Source organism: Convolutriloba macropyga, chromosome 6 (genome assembly GCF_964194025.1).
Source record: "Convolutriloba macropyga chromosome 6, txConMacr16.3, whole genome shotgun sequence".
NCBI classification, from domain to species: domain Eukaryota; kingdom Metazoa; phylum Xenacoelomorpha; order Acoela; family Convolutidae; genus Convolutriloba; species Convolutriloba macropyga.
Window position 1 is genome coordinate 40692908 of NC_134473.1, and position 15747 is coordinate 40708654.

The following is a 15747-nucleotide window of genomic DNA, read 5'->3' on the forward strand; positions in this document are numbered from 1 at the left end:
TTTTCCATCACAGTTTTTTGTCTGATATGATTTACCTTGCTACACGTTGTTTTTTTAGTATGTCAATATAAGTTTTTGGAAAAGCGAACATCTTAAAATCCTCCCAATTTCATTATGGCCAAAGGAAGGAAGACAATTTAACTTAAACTACCTGGTTCCCTTCAAACAAGTTTTTTGGCAGTATACTTCAAAACGGCTTCATACTAGGAGTGACAGACTTCTTAAGTCTTTTGGCAGTTTTGCGTTTTGGCATTTTTGATGTTTTGCGATATCTCTTTTAAGTTGGACTAATCTCTTGCTTTTTTGTTTAATCTTGCTCCGGTGCTGCTCTTGCAGGTAGAGAGGCAGAAAGAATTTTAAATATTCAGGATTCGCAACAAGCAGACCTATGAGAATACTTTTGCTTGACCCATGAACCGAACATGAACAAGCGCTGAAATGCGCTGAGCAGTTTTTAATCTTGCGACAAGCGCTGAAAATCATGCATAACCGTTGTCTTGACAAGTGCTGAAATTATGTAAATATGTTGAAAATTCGGAAAATTAAGTTGATATTCGTGTAAAATTTATATGCTGAAAAATGTTTTCTTTCAGCGGCTCCCAGCGTTTTTCAAACATTAGTTTTAGTTTAAAAAAATTAAAACCCTGGTGAAAACTCAGAGGTCAGTTAGTCACGTACAATTCGTTAGCACTGTCTTGCGCTTTACAATTACACTACCCACATTGATCACTTTTCTGAATGCAACTTAACTGTTTTTAGGTACTTTTGGTGACTTTAATAGGATCCATCTTTATTAAGAGCGCTCTCACGAGATACACTAAAGACAAAATATATGAACTTTGTGTGATTTTGTTAAATATTCTCAATCTGGACACGCAGTGATTTTTGTATTGTATCTATGGATAGAAGATACAATCGATGTCAACACTTAGTACCCAATTCCATTTCACAATTCCATTGTACCCAATGCCAATATACCCAATACCAAATCCAATGCATCTTTGTATTGCCATTTGATAATCCAATTACAAATCCTGTTACACGTATGTTTTAAAATACTTAATGGACATGGCCCGTGAGACTTGCCATGAAAAAATCACAACCGAACATGTGATTGAAATATCCGCTTGAATATGTTAAAACATACGTGCAATACCGACTGCTAATTCTTATTCGGATTTATGAAGGAAATTTTCAAAGCACATTGGGAATAATGGCCTTAAGTTTAGGCATTGAGTATAATGGTATTTGGTAAGTTTTCATCAAAAAAAATCATTCATCGAAGGCTGTCCTCATTTTTTAACTATAAAATTTATAATTAACTTTTGTAAATTGCTCTCTGTGTCATTTTTTTAGAATCATAGTGGCCAAACTGGGGCCTCACAATCAACCGAAATAAACCGTCTGGACTTGACTTAGACCACTTAGTTACTTAATACTAAAATTTTTATTATGAACTGATCGATATAGTATATCAAATTCGCCAAAAATTTTTTGTGAAACTAACCAATTGATGAGAGTAACCAATTGGAAATTTTGAATCATTTATATTGTCTTATAAAAAGTTAGTTCTGGCTCAAAATTTAGTGCGCAAATGTATAAAATGGCTTAAAGGCTTAAAATTTTTGAGGCTCGGTTATGAAGTTACCCAACTATTTGAGGTAAGTGTTTGTCAACAAGAATTGTTTTGCTTCATATTAGCGCTCTACTGAACAATGGGTAATTTTATATGGATTCTTTGTTTCAATAAATTTGTTGAATGTTTGTTTTTTAGCTCGTATTTCTTTTGAACTTTTTTTCTTAAACGATTCTTTTCTGCTTCTTTTCATCAGAAAGTCTATGACTACAACTTGGTACAGCAACAATGAGGTTTATTATGGCGTAGGGTTTTGCATAGGATTTTATACTTCTAAGGACAGTATTTTTAATATCGGCAATATGTTTTAAAGCAATGTATTTTTGTTATGAGGCAAAAAATTTCATTTTTGAGAATGCATTATTAGATCCTTTTTACATGCTCAAACTTGCCTGGAAAATGCTAACAATATTCGCGTGTCGCGTTAACAAAAATTTCCAATTTTTCTTAATGAATTTCCACGCCTATTGTAGGGCTAATTCAACGCGAAAAGCTGTTAGCCAAAAAAAATGAATAAAGTGACGGAGTATTACCACTGTCGTTGTAACGTCGGTTCTCCCAATTGCTTGTCACGACAAGTGCTTTACGCTGCTCAGTTCGTTTTAGCAATTTCAAACCTGTCCGGGTCTTTTGTTTCTGCCGTTTGTGTTCTAACTGTGTTTTCGTATATTCTGAACATTGCATTAAAGTTTCATTGAATTGGACTCAGTTCACTACTGATCACACGATAACAAATCTCTTTTTTCTATACAAATTCAAACCAATAGTGATCCAAATCAAAGACAAAACTATATGTGTAAGAACTGCCTATGCAAAAGAAATTAAGTTGCGTGGTGTTGCTCTTTGTACTCATGAGCTGAAATACCTGAAGCTTTGCTTTGCAACAGTTGAATTTCAGCTCAAGTAATTCGTAGATGCAGGACACAGCAACAAACCGTTCACTGCTCAAGAATAATTTTCAAAACAATACTCAGCAACAATTTACTGTCCCATAATTTTTAATGGACAAGACACAGTAACACATTATTTATTGCTCAAAAAAGTGTTATTGAAATAGGTTGCTGAATTATAAGGTAAAAGACGTTTTCTAGGGCTGCAGTAAAATATTCTTTTTCTTTTATCACGTGATCATAACTGTAACTGCACCTAGAATTCAAACAGGGATTATTACTACGACTAAATAGTTGCGATGGCAGCAGGTTATGCATAAGAATGAAGAAATAATGCCAAAGATTTTTCCCATCCCAGTTTTTTGTTTGGTATGATTTTTCTTGCTACACAAGCTATGGGAGCTCATCTTCAACATCTCTTTTCCTTCGAGAAAACATCCTCGTCAACTGGCAGTACTGGAAGGCGCTTCACGATAGGCTTCTTCTGGACTTCTTCTTTCATTGGAGTTTTTGTTGATCGAATTACTTCGGTTTTCTGTAACTCTAAAGAGTTTGTAACTGCATTGTTTCTCACTGTCTTCCACCAACAAAACGAGATTTTTTTTAGTTTTCTGCAGTAGTAACAGTGTTCTTTTCGTTTAAATCACAACTGACTGGTTTGAACGGCTGCTCAACAAAGAGGACATTGTGGTTGAGAGAAATTTTTCCGTAATTTATCTGTTCCTCAACCTCAACAGTACATACATTGCTTCCATGCAGCTTCTGGCCAGTTGCTCCTACAATTCTCCGAAGTGAACTCGTGCTGGTAGATTGAACTGCCATCTGATCCCCTGTTGCAGCAAATGCTGTTCAATATTTCTTTGTCCCATGCTGTCATAAAATCTTTGAACTCTTTCTCTGTTCCAATGAAATTTGCCCATTACCATTGACAATTTTATGGGTTTGCTTCTTTGGTGAGCGAACCTCATAATTGAGTGAAATGTCGGTGCCAACTTTGGAACTATCTCTATCTTAACGGCTCCTAATTTTATACAGGTTGACATACAATCCAATTTGAGTTCTTTGCCCAATTTTCAATGTAAACGGGCAAAAGTAGTATGCTTCATCTTTTGAAAAAGCTGTTGAAGTTACAACCTTTTCTATAGGTAGCTCGGGCATCGACGGAACCATTGCTTTTGTTCCGCGTCACACTTCTGCTCTTTAATAAGGACTTTTTGAATGCAGGGCATTTTTTACCTGTAATCCCGATTTGTTTTTGATCAATAATTCTCACATGTTGTGCTCTTCATGAGAATTTTTATTTCACCCCATACACAGAAATAATTCAACTTCATGATGTTTGCAATGAAAAAAAGGTGTTTTGCATTGTAGACTAATTGATTTTTGTCCCTTCTGCTTTTGGCACAAATAAGGGCCCCTTTGTCAATGAAGGGTGAGCACTGTAAATTCCTGCTGCTTTTAGGAGTTTTGTTTTCACTTGAAACGTTTTTCAACTCTTCAGCAAACGGTTCTAGCTGCAACAGCTTTAAAATGGTTGTCTCTACTTTCATTTTTTTTCAATTACAACTATTTTTGCAGCCACTTTGCTTTTGCTCAGTTATCGCTGCATATTCGCCAATGTATCCACCAAACCATTGAAATTCTCAAATTGTTCCCTTTGAACAGTCGTTTTACTGACTTCATCCTATTATGGAAACTGGTGCGGGATGTTCTTGTCGTAAGAGGCGATGACTTGGTGAACTAGCTCCGGTCTCTCACTTTCAGATTTCTTTAACCAGGCGGACCCAGTCAGCCAATCTCTTCTCTGTGTTCATCAACATTAAGGGCTGTGATGCCGATGTCCGCTGTGTTCCGAAAATCAGTCACATATTTCACTGCGAAAATTCAGTTGTATTTACTATCTCACCTCCTCGCCTGGCCATGGACACGTGTTATTTGCAGTGAGAGCTATGTACACTTTGCAATACTCTAGTTGAGTCCGGCCAAAAACTAGATTCATTTATTTTTGTCTCCTGATCTTTGACAATCTGCTCCATCTTTCTCACTGCGATGAACACTGCGTGCAATTGAAAGCTTGGCATTGAAAGATGTCTCAGTGGTGCAACTCTGCATTTTCCAATAACAAATGCTCAGTTGGTTGAAAACTCCATTGTTCGAGAACGTAGATAAACCAGTGCGCACATCCTTTCTTCAGATGCGTCAAAAATAAAATGAAAACAAATTAGTCTTTCAGTGTATTGAAGTAAACTCTATCGATGATGTTCTGATACTTCACCGGGTTACACTTTGTTGTCCCAATGTTGTCAGAAGATACCATAAACAAGCTCTTCCTTTGACCTCTGCATTCCATTTTACCTCTGCATTCCATTGAAGTCCAAGCACAGATAGCCCCTTGCATTTGGCGCCACATCAATTTGCTGAGTATTTAATATCAATTTCAACTTTCCATGTATCACTGTGTTTACTTCATCATAGTTGGCCTTCCATATCTTTAATTCAAATCTCTGTTTCAAGAGACGCAGCTGATTCAACACATCAATAGCGTCTTCCGGTGTTTTTAACCATTTTATTAAATGGGCAAAAAAGGGTTGTTTTGAATTGCGTTTGTTGCAAGGGAAAATTTTTTTCGTTTTCGATGCAGACTCGTTAGAGGGCGTAGTTTGCGTACGTTGGTGAATGTTTCGCTCCAAAAACTTGTATTTGGTTTTTGTATATTTGCCCCGGTTCAAACGCTTCCGGTCTCCTTAAAAATCTCACGAGCTCTTGTGTTGTTCAGGTACTTACGCATGGAGAAATATCGATAAATTATTGGCTGTCAGGGCTATCGATCCTCCGAGAAATTTTCTTCCAATCAAACCATGCAGTAAATCAGGTCGGGATACTAATTTGTCGTTCAGGGAAAATTTTTCATGTTTTTTTAATCTTCAAAAATGTGAATTTAAAGATATAACCACAACAACAACATTTGGTTAAATATTTACGTTTTCAAAATTGCCTCGTAAATATATGAATAGTTTGGTCTTTATACTGGAGTCAATGTTGACTTCCGACAAAAGACTCAAAGACTTTATTTATTTAAATAAAGTAAAGACTGAAATACTCAACCTTGATTGTTTAAAAAGGGGGAAATACCTTTCCTTAAAGGTTTATCTGTTTTCCCTTCAGAACCGTTTAGTCAACCCCGTTAGTCGGTACTAGTCTCAAACCTGATATAAAAAAATATATTTCTCTCTCTCTCTCTCTACTCCGCTCTTGTTTTGTATTGAGATATGCGTTAGACTTTAGCATTGGGGCCCGAGCACTGTCTACTGAAGCTCAGATAGAAGAGTAACAGACTAGAGATCTAGAACTTTAGTTAGTCAGGTAAGCCTTAAGAGTATCCTATATTCTTGAGACAACCATAAGACAGTTCTAGAAGTAACCTATAAAAAGGTAAGCTCAGAACACGTCTTATCTGGTGCGACCAGTTCCGAACTAAACTTAAGAAAATAATAAATTTCATATCTCCACAACGGAATTAAAACGAACAGTATTATATTACAAACAATAAAAACAAAAGATGGACACCAACTATCAACCACAGTCAATAACAAACCATTTCTTAACACCATTTACTATTGCTAGCGATTGCTCGCAAGAAAATCGCGAAATTATGTACAGAATAATAATAAATTTGAAGAATAACCTCTTCAAAGAAACAAAACATATACAACAAATTAACAACCATAGAAATCACTTGGCACACTATCTACCAGTAATACTACTGGATAGAGACCAACTTAAAAAACATTATACATTTATCTTAAAAGACGAAAAGGGAAATAGAAAAACATTCTATAATTTCCAAAATGAAACACCACTACCTAACATATTCAAAACATTCTTAAAACGTCGCGAAGATTCACAAGATAGAACAAAGGTAACAGCAATACCATCTACAACGTACGAAATGCTAAGAAATACAACAGTATGATTAAACGATCAAAAGAAACCAATACAATCAGTAAACGACAAACTAAGGAATGACATAATAAATTATAATAATTGGTTAACAAAAATCATAGAACTAAAACAAGAACTAAAAAAAGCGACAGCAGATATAATAAAAATTATCTCAGAGTTCACATTCCTATTCTGGTTAGATAATTTTGATCACATTAATGACAAACGAATACAGTTTGGAGAAACATTCCACGAGCAAATCGAAAACTTAAGTGACGAACTTAAAAACATATGGAACAGTGAATACTATTCACAGCATTTCGAGAGCACACTAAAAGTAAGTTCAGACAGCTTCAACTACATAGAAGGGTTAGAAAACTATATAAAAATTGAAGACCAAGGACAAGCAGGTTCTTCATCATTCAATTTATCGAGAAATCTAACATCAACATCAATACCAAAAGATGTCCAAATAAAGACAGATTTACAATCAAAACAAAAATCAACAATAAAACCAAATAAACAGTTAACATCAGATTTATTTGGAAATCAACAGAATATAGCAGACGAAATAGATATATCTGATACTGAAGATAGAGATGCAAGAATCGCAGACTTGCTACCGCCATCAGTAAATCAAAGAGTTGGACGAAAATATCAGAACCCAACACAATATAATTATAACAGAAATAACACATATATCAGTTCATTGAACGATAATCGTGATCAACATGAACTATTTTGGGAACAACAAATGTACAACTATCAAGATCTCAAAGACGAAATAACAGAAAGAGTAACAAACCACACGAATCAACTTATTGATAATATAGAAAACAAATTTAGACAATTTAACGAGAACATAGAAAGAAAACAAGAAGAAGCAATCGAAATGGTATTCGACAAACTTCAAAGAACATTAGATAATATTAATAGACAAAACAATCTAAGATCAGAAAACGGAATTTCAAATAATGACAGAAATTCGAACACTAATACCATACACAATACAAATAGTCAAAACAACAGACAACAAGAAAACCTAGTGGTTCAGTACCAACAACAATACGACCATTTGACGGTACAGATCCAACATATACTGTTGAAGAATATTTAAACGGGTATAGTTGCAGCTATGATATTTAGTAGCGGCATAGAACCAGTAAATAAACCAGGACATCATCAATGGAAAGTGAAAAGAGCAGCTTTAATATTACATACAGTACAATGACCAGCTCAAAAATGGTATTCTACTCTTCCAAGTGAAACCAAATTGGATTGGGAAACATTTTGTAAAGAATTCTCAGACATGTTCGACTCAGAGAAATCAAAACAACAAGCAAAAATAGTGTTACAACAACTCCAAAAACACACAAATGAATCGTTACGATCACTCGCACTGAGAATAGAAACACTTGAAAAAAACAGGATATTCATTATATACAGAAGATTATAGAAATAGTGTAATGAATCAAACATTCATTAGATGCTTAGATAACGAATTAAAAACAGCAGCCTTGAAAAAACATGCTAATCATAAGCAAACGCCAAGAGAACCAGAAATGCCATTCAAAACACTAGTTGACAAAATAGATCAAATGGATTTAACAAGAACAATTACAAACAATCACAAAAGACAATATGAAGTAAACCAAACCACAACTAACATTAGTGAAGATCTCAAACAAATGAACGCAGCTTGTAACAATATAAATGAACTTAACCAAAATGACTTAGAACAATTTGAAGGAACAATCTGTAAGGTTCTAAACGGAATTAATAACACATACGATAGAAAAAACTTTAAAGGAAGACCAAAGTTTGCACTTTTTTGCACCTATTGCAGTTCACACGGTCACACAAAAGGGAGATGCTTTAAAAGACCACGAAGAGAAAGCATGGCATGACCAAAAGAAAGATCATTTTATAGCCATATGAGAAATAATCAAAATCTACCAAACAGAAGAATTGATTCGAATACCATCAACGGACGACAATTACCATCAAAATCACCAGTATACAACAATTCTCGAAGCAGAACACCATACAGATCACAGTCAAGAAGTAATTCTAACACTAACTCATATAGTAGAGATAATCGATACTATCAAGGACATCGAAATTCGAATAAATAACTATAACAATAGAAGCGGAAGTTATAATAGAAACAATTATAATAGAAGTAGAAATAATAGTTACAACAGAAATAATTATAATAACAGATACAACAATAACAGATCGAATTCAGGATACACAAACCGCAGTCAATTAAGACAAAATTCACTATACAAGAGAAAAAATAATACTTGTTACAGTAACATTAATAGACAAACACATTATAGTAAAGATTCAAACAAAAGTGACAGATACAGACAACGATCAGGTAGCAACAATAGACATTATTCTAATAGTAACAATAATAATAGAGGTGACAGAAGACACTCAACGCAAAGAGAACAAAATGATAGATATCATTCAAAAGACAGAAGAACAGACGGAAATAAATACAGCAATAACAACAAAAACAGAATAAATAACATAGATATAGATAGACAAAACGATGTCTCACCTGGAATTGACGATTCCGAAAACACATCCGAATCATCAAATGAAGACCAAGAAATTTTAGATAAATTCTATAAAGCAAACGAAGACACGTGCAACACAGTAATAAATACACTAGAAAGTAACCCAACATGGATACTACCGATGTATCAGTACAACAAAATTGAACACGATTTTACAAAACAAAGACCTATATTAGAGATTGACTTCCTATTAGATTTAGGAGCAACATTAAATCTTTTGAACGAAGATACTTGGAACGAAATAAAATATAACAATCCAGATATACGCCTGGAACAAGCGAACAAAACAATAACAGCAGCTAATAATACAACTATAGAAACATTCGGAACAGTCACACTAAACCTAACACCTGACAAAACATCAAACAGCAGAAATAAACCTCAACATAACTTGAGTATACATTTTTACGTAACACAATTTAATCATAATATACTTGGAACTCCATTCTTCAAAGAATACATAGAGATAATTAATGTAAAAACGAACAAACTAACAATGACTACGAATAGAGTTATGGATAACGACATTACTTTCTTCATGAACAGTACAAAAATATATCCATTTTATTCTCGATTATACCCAATTTTTAACAAAGAGCCATTATACTTGGAACGTGATCAACACAAATGCATAACCATTCCTATACCAATATTTAAACAGATGGAAAAATCAAATGGAAAAACAATATACAGATCAATGTACTATTTTGAACCGATAAACAAATACCAAAAACTATCATTTACAGACATAAAAGATTTATCGATAGAAAAAGAACACTTTATAGACATATTCCTAATAAATAAAAACCAACTTAAAGTTACAATTAACGTAGGTCAAATAGGTTTTATGTACCAAAATATTACCTTGAAACAGTATAAAGAAGAAATGTACCACACGAATTCGATAGACTTATTCTCAGCATAATATCATCTCACATATGAAAATGAAAACGACATTAACGAAATACTAAACATACAAGAAAATGAAACAATTGAACAAGTAGCAACATTTGAAAGAAAACCTAATTTTAAATGTAAATTTGATATTAAGAAATACACAATATCAGAAACAGAATTCATTCAAACGTTTGATTTTCAACATGCTCACTTAACACAGGAAGAATTCGAAAAAATATTAACAATCATACTAGAATACAAACAAGTATATGCAACAACAAAATTCGACGTTGGAAAAACAAAAGTAAAATTGAATTTACCTATGAAAAAAGATGCAGTTTTCAAAAAACAAAGAATAAGCAAAGTACCTATACATCTCAGAGAATCCAAAAATTACTAGATGTATTGAAAAAATACGACATAATTGCACCTGTTAACAAAGAAAAATTATCTACAGGGAACACATTTACAAACCCAGTAATTATTCTACGAGAAGGTGAATCATTGAAAATAGTTTTAGACGAACGATACCTAAACAGCATGATTGACGAATCTAAATGCAACTGTTGTTTCAAACGCCTATTTTACGGAATTTCTATTGGACCAGCAGCATTTGTATCAATATTAACACACTTTCTCTATCCCTTAATCAGGAAAGGGACGGTAATTACATATGTCGACGACATGTTCATTCAAACTAATTCATACCCACAAATGTATGCAACATTAATAGAATATCAAAAGATATTATTAAAAGAAAACCTTAAAGCAGCACCTGATAAAACATACTTCATGTTGAAAAAAGTCAAGTTTCTCGGACACATCATTGAAGACAAAAAAGTAAAACCACTAACATCAATAATTGACGGTTTCCAAAAACTGGAACCACCAACAAGCATGAAAGCATTACAAAGATACCTCGGAACAATAAATTTCCTTGCAAAATACGTTTATGGTATGCAACCAATATTATAACCATTATATAATCTCTTACACAAAGAGAACGAATTCAAATGGACAAAAGAGCATCAACAAATTTTTGAACAAATGAAAAGAACAATAACACACAAATTGGAACTAACAATGCCAGATACCACAAAACCATTTTACATCATCACATATGCATCACACACAGGCATCGGCGCAGCATTATTACAACAACACCCAACTGAAAGACAGATGAAATTAGTATCAGCAAATTCCAGATTATTTACACCTATTGAAATGCGATTATCAACATTAATCAGAGAATGCTCAGCGATCATTTTCGCTCTAACAGAATATGAATTTTTACTCACCGGTTCAAACCACCCAATAGTATTATTCACAGATCAGAAACCAATCATCTATCTATTTACTCAAAAGAACAAACCAAATCAAAGAGTTTATAGATTCCAATTAATATTAATGAAATTCCCAAATCTACACATAATCTGGACAAAGGGAAAAAACCTAGCCCTTCCTGACCTTCTAAGCAGAACAATAGACGAAGAACATTTTACAAAAACACGAGATATAACAGTAGAAATACCAGAAAATTTAAAATTTTTTCTCGCAAAAACACCATTTACAAACAACCTTAAATGCAAATACAGCATATGTAACAATACCAATGACGAAACCACCGAAAAAACACATTACCCGGTATTAGCTAACATACACAATAACTACTTCGAAAAAAATATTGATAAAAACGAATATCACCAAATCTCATACGAGAAATACAACACAGAAACAAAAACAAATCTAATCCCAAAATAAAAACCCAAAACAAAAAATTGGCAATCACCGATTGTAGAAAAAGATGATCTCATCACTGAAAGAAATCAGAAAGGACCATACACAATACACCATGATGATGATTATCTTATATTAATAAATAACATAAAAACACAACAAAAAACAAATTACGAAAGTGTAAAAATCTCAGACATTTTCTACGACGAAAAAACAAAAATAAAAGAAAACTTAATCAAAGAAACACAAATCTTAGATCCTGGACTTCACAAAGTGAAAATGTGGAAAAAATATAACAATAAACCACACTCAGTAACAATGGAAATACGTGGAAACAAAGGATTATTTGCATGCTTTCGCAAATTCAAATCAATTATAATTGATGAAAACACAGTTATTAGAAAAATAGTTATAAATACACACAAAAGATTGATACAAAGAATCTGCCTACTATTAACACTATTACTATGCACATTTTATAATAACCATTGCATCGACCTAGTAGGTCACACAGGCCTTGAGAAAACAAAAAGAAATATAATGGACAAATATTATTTTCCAAATCTTACAATTTGGATCAAAATACTGATAGCAGACTGCATACAATGCCAAACAAACAAAGTATTTGCTAACACAAAAACAAAAAGTAAGCAAGAACAACTTGCACCCACAAAAACATATTTCAACGAAATGATAATGATTGACACAAAAGGACCTATTCACCGAAGATCTGAAGGAAACAATTACATCTTTGTCATAGTTGACGCAATTTCACACTATGTAACGATAATGTGTGCACCGACAAATAATGCACACTATGCATTCACAGCATTATTCGAACATTGGTTCATGAAGTTCGGATTACCCGAAGAAATTAGATCAGATAATGGGTCGGAATACATTAACACTGAGTTAACACATTTATGTAACTATTTTGAAATCAAATTTAAACCAAGTACCACTTATGCGCCCTGGACGAACGGTCTAGTAGAAGGAACAAACAGAATAATTGGACAATTCATAAGATCATTACTAAACGAAAAGTACCATAATTGGTCACGTAAATCAAAATTCTTCCCATATGCTTACAATACACAATACCAAACACGATTAGGAATGTCGCCATATGAAGTTGTGTTCAACCAAAAGCCAAGAAAACCAACGAAAATAAAACGCGGATCAACTACAGATGAAATGGGAAATTGTAACCTAACAGAGAAAAGTGCATGTAACACAATACCAGCACACACTCATCTGGAAAAACAATTTAACCATCCAAAAATTGCTAAATTACAAAAAGGAACATTTGCTAAATTGTTCCTAGATAAAGAAAGACATTACAACGACACATATCAATCGATAACAAAAATACTACAGAACAGGAAAAAAACTAACAGATGAGATGAATCTCAGATTCAGAACGGCAAAACAACTTGAGAAGAACACTTTTGTACTAGTGACAAATCAACAACAAGTTGACGGAGTATCAAAAAAACTGTCACCCCTGAAAACAGGACCATATCTAATCATAGATAAAACTACAGAAACAACATAAATATTAAAGGATAACAATAAAGAACAGATTACAATCCACAGAAATCACATTGTACCATATTACCCAAAAGAAAAACATATCAAAATAGAACTACAGAACTATTTGCTCACAAACGAGATTCCAACACTAAAACAACCTAATGTAGCAACTGGAACAACTGGAACTAAACCAAACCTAAAACAATCCGATAAAGAAAAACATCAATACAATCTTCGCAAAAGGAAAAAAACACTATTAAAATAATCAAACATCAACCAAAATAATACTAATAGCAATAATAATAATATTCATTAATCAATAATAATAATAATAATAATAATAATAATAATAATAATAATAATAATAATAATAATAATAATAATAATAATAATAATAATAATAATAATAATAATAATAATAATAATAATAATAATAACACTATTTTCTTGTTTTTAATTCATGAATGTTAATAGCCTTCGAATATTTTACATATTGAACTATTCGTATTTTGCATATAGTGCATTGTGCAGTATTTTTATTATGTTTATAGTAAAAATACCTTAGTATTAAATTCTGCAACTCTATTTCATATTATAACATTTACTATTATAACATTCTCTATTATATGACATCCTCTTTTCTATTTCGTATTCATTACACATCCTACTAGCTTAATACTGTAAACTAAGTATTCAATATTCTTACTACTTCGAATAAATAAGTATTTCTACTAGTCTGACCACATTCAGTATTCTACTACTTTGAAAAAACTCAGTATTTCTCCTGCAAAGAAATAGCACACTCTCCTAACCCGAACCTTGTGTGCATACCACCAGAACAGTAAAAACACATGAGTGAAAAAACACATCAATATTAACAAATGAAACATCAATACTATGATATGACTGATAATAAAATATATGAAAACTAAAAGGTGTTAACATTCACCTAACCTCTAACCAATATAACCCATATAAGCACATACCTGGGATACCTAACCCATTTAAACAAATATCACACAATTTAATACAAGATTACGATTAAAACAAAAATGTCAATAGAAATTATCATACCTCAATGTTACAATAAATACCCTTGAAAATAGATAAACATATGATACATACCACCCTTGAAAATTGAAAAACATATGATACATACCACCTTAAGTTTTAACACCTTCTAGTAGGACAAGTTATAAAAACAACATAAATATAAAAGGACTGTTTTGTTTAAACGTGGGAACACAAACTTCGACACTTTTGTAACCAGGTCGTCACCGCCCATTGTCACCACCTTCCATCGACAAACATCGCCTCTGAACTGGCACAAACACCCAGCAACAATCACCCATTGTCATCGATAAAACAAAGTCAAATAACAAATCAATCAAAATAACAAGTAAAAATATCCAAACAGGATACACTAATACAAATAGGTTTTGATAGTAGCCCTTGAACCAATCACCAATGAATAAACAGGGTAATTTCATGTAAACAAAGAACAAAACACAAGATGACCAAAAAACAAACGGTTTTTGATGTTCACAGGCTTGGAAATGGAATAGACGTTTCGAGTTTGTTGACGATTTAACAATAAACAAAGATATCAAATAACAATAAAATCAAAATACCAAACAAGTTCAAATAACAATATCCGATATAACACGATAGAGGACTCGCAGAATAGAATAGACATTTTGTAGATGCCAATATTATGGAACATTGAACAACAGATTAATATTTAACATTCATAACAAATCAATATCTATAATTTTAACATCAAAAGGACAAATAGTAACAACAAATAATAAAAAGGACAAAGAATAATATCAATTAACAATAACAGGAATAACAACAACTAATAACAAAGTAACAAATGGAGTAACAAAACTGAATTGTAACTAGACGGAAGCTAAAAATAAAACAGTACACATAAATATAAACGGTTACAAATAGAGTGACTTCCTCTTTTCCAATAACTTCCTCTTTTCAGTAACTTCCAATTTCATGAGCACATTAACAATAAACCACGACTAACAATGCGTGTTTGTACTATGCGTGTAACAATGTGCTTAATAACACGATAAGCGTAACAATCTAATACGCGTAACACTCCAATAAGTGTTACAATTCAATAATGTGTAACAATTAAATAACAAACCATGTAACAATCTAGGTTACTTATACACACGATTATTAGACAACTAAGTATCCACAACGGCTCAGTACCTGAAACACATGAAATTCAGCTTACATTGATATTGTTAGATATTACATTGATCAATCATTGGTCACACGACCGCTGGCTCACAAATCGGCAAAGCGACCTTCGGCTAAATAAACATAAACCTGAACATACACTCGTAAGATTTACCCGTGACATTTTCATAAACACGTCATACCCCTACATTCGTCACAACCCTTATTAAAAATACGGACGTCAGTAAACAGGACGTCAGTTAACAGATACCTCATTAGTATTGCAACTAGTTTGCTCATTAGTATTATCATTAGCGAAAATAAG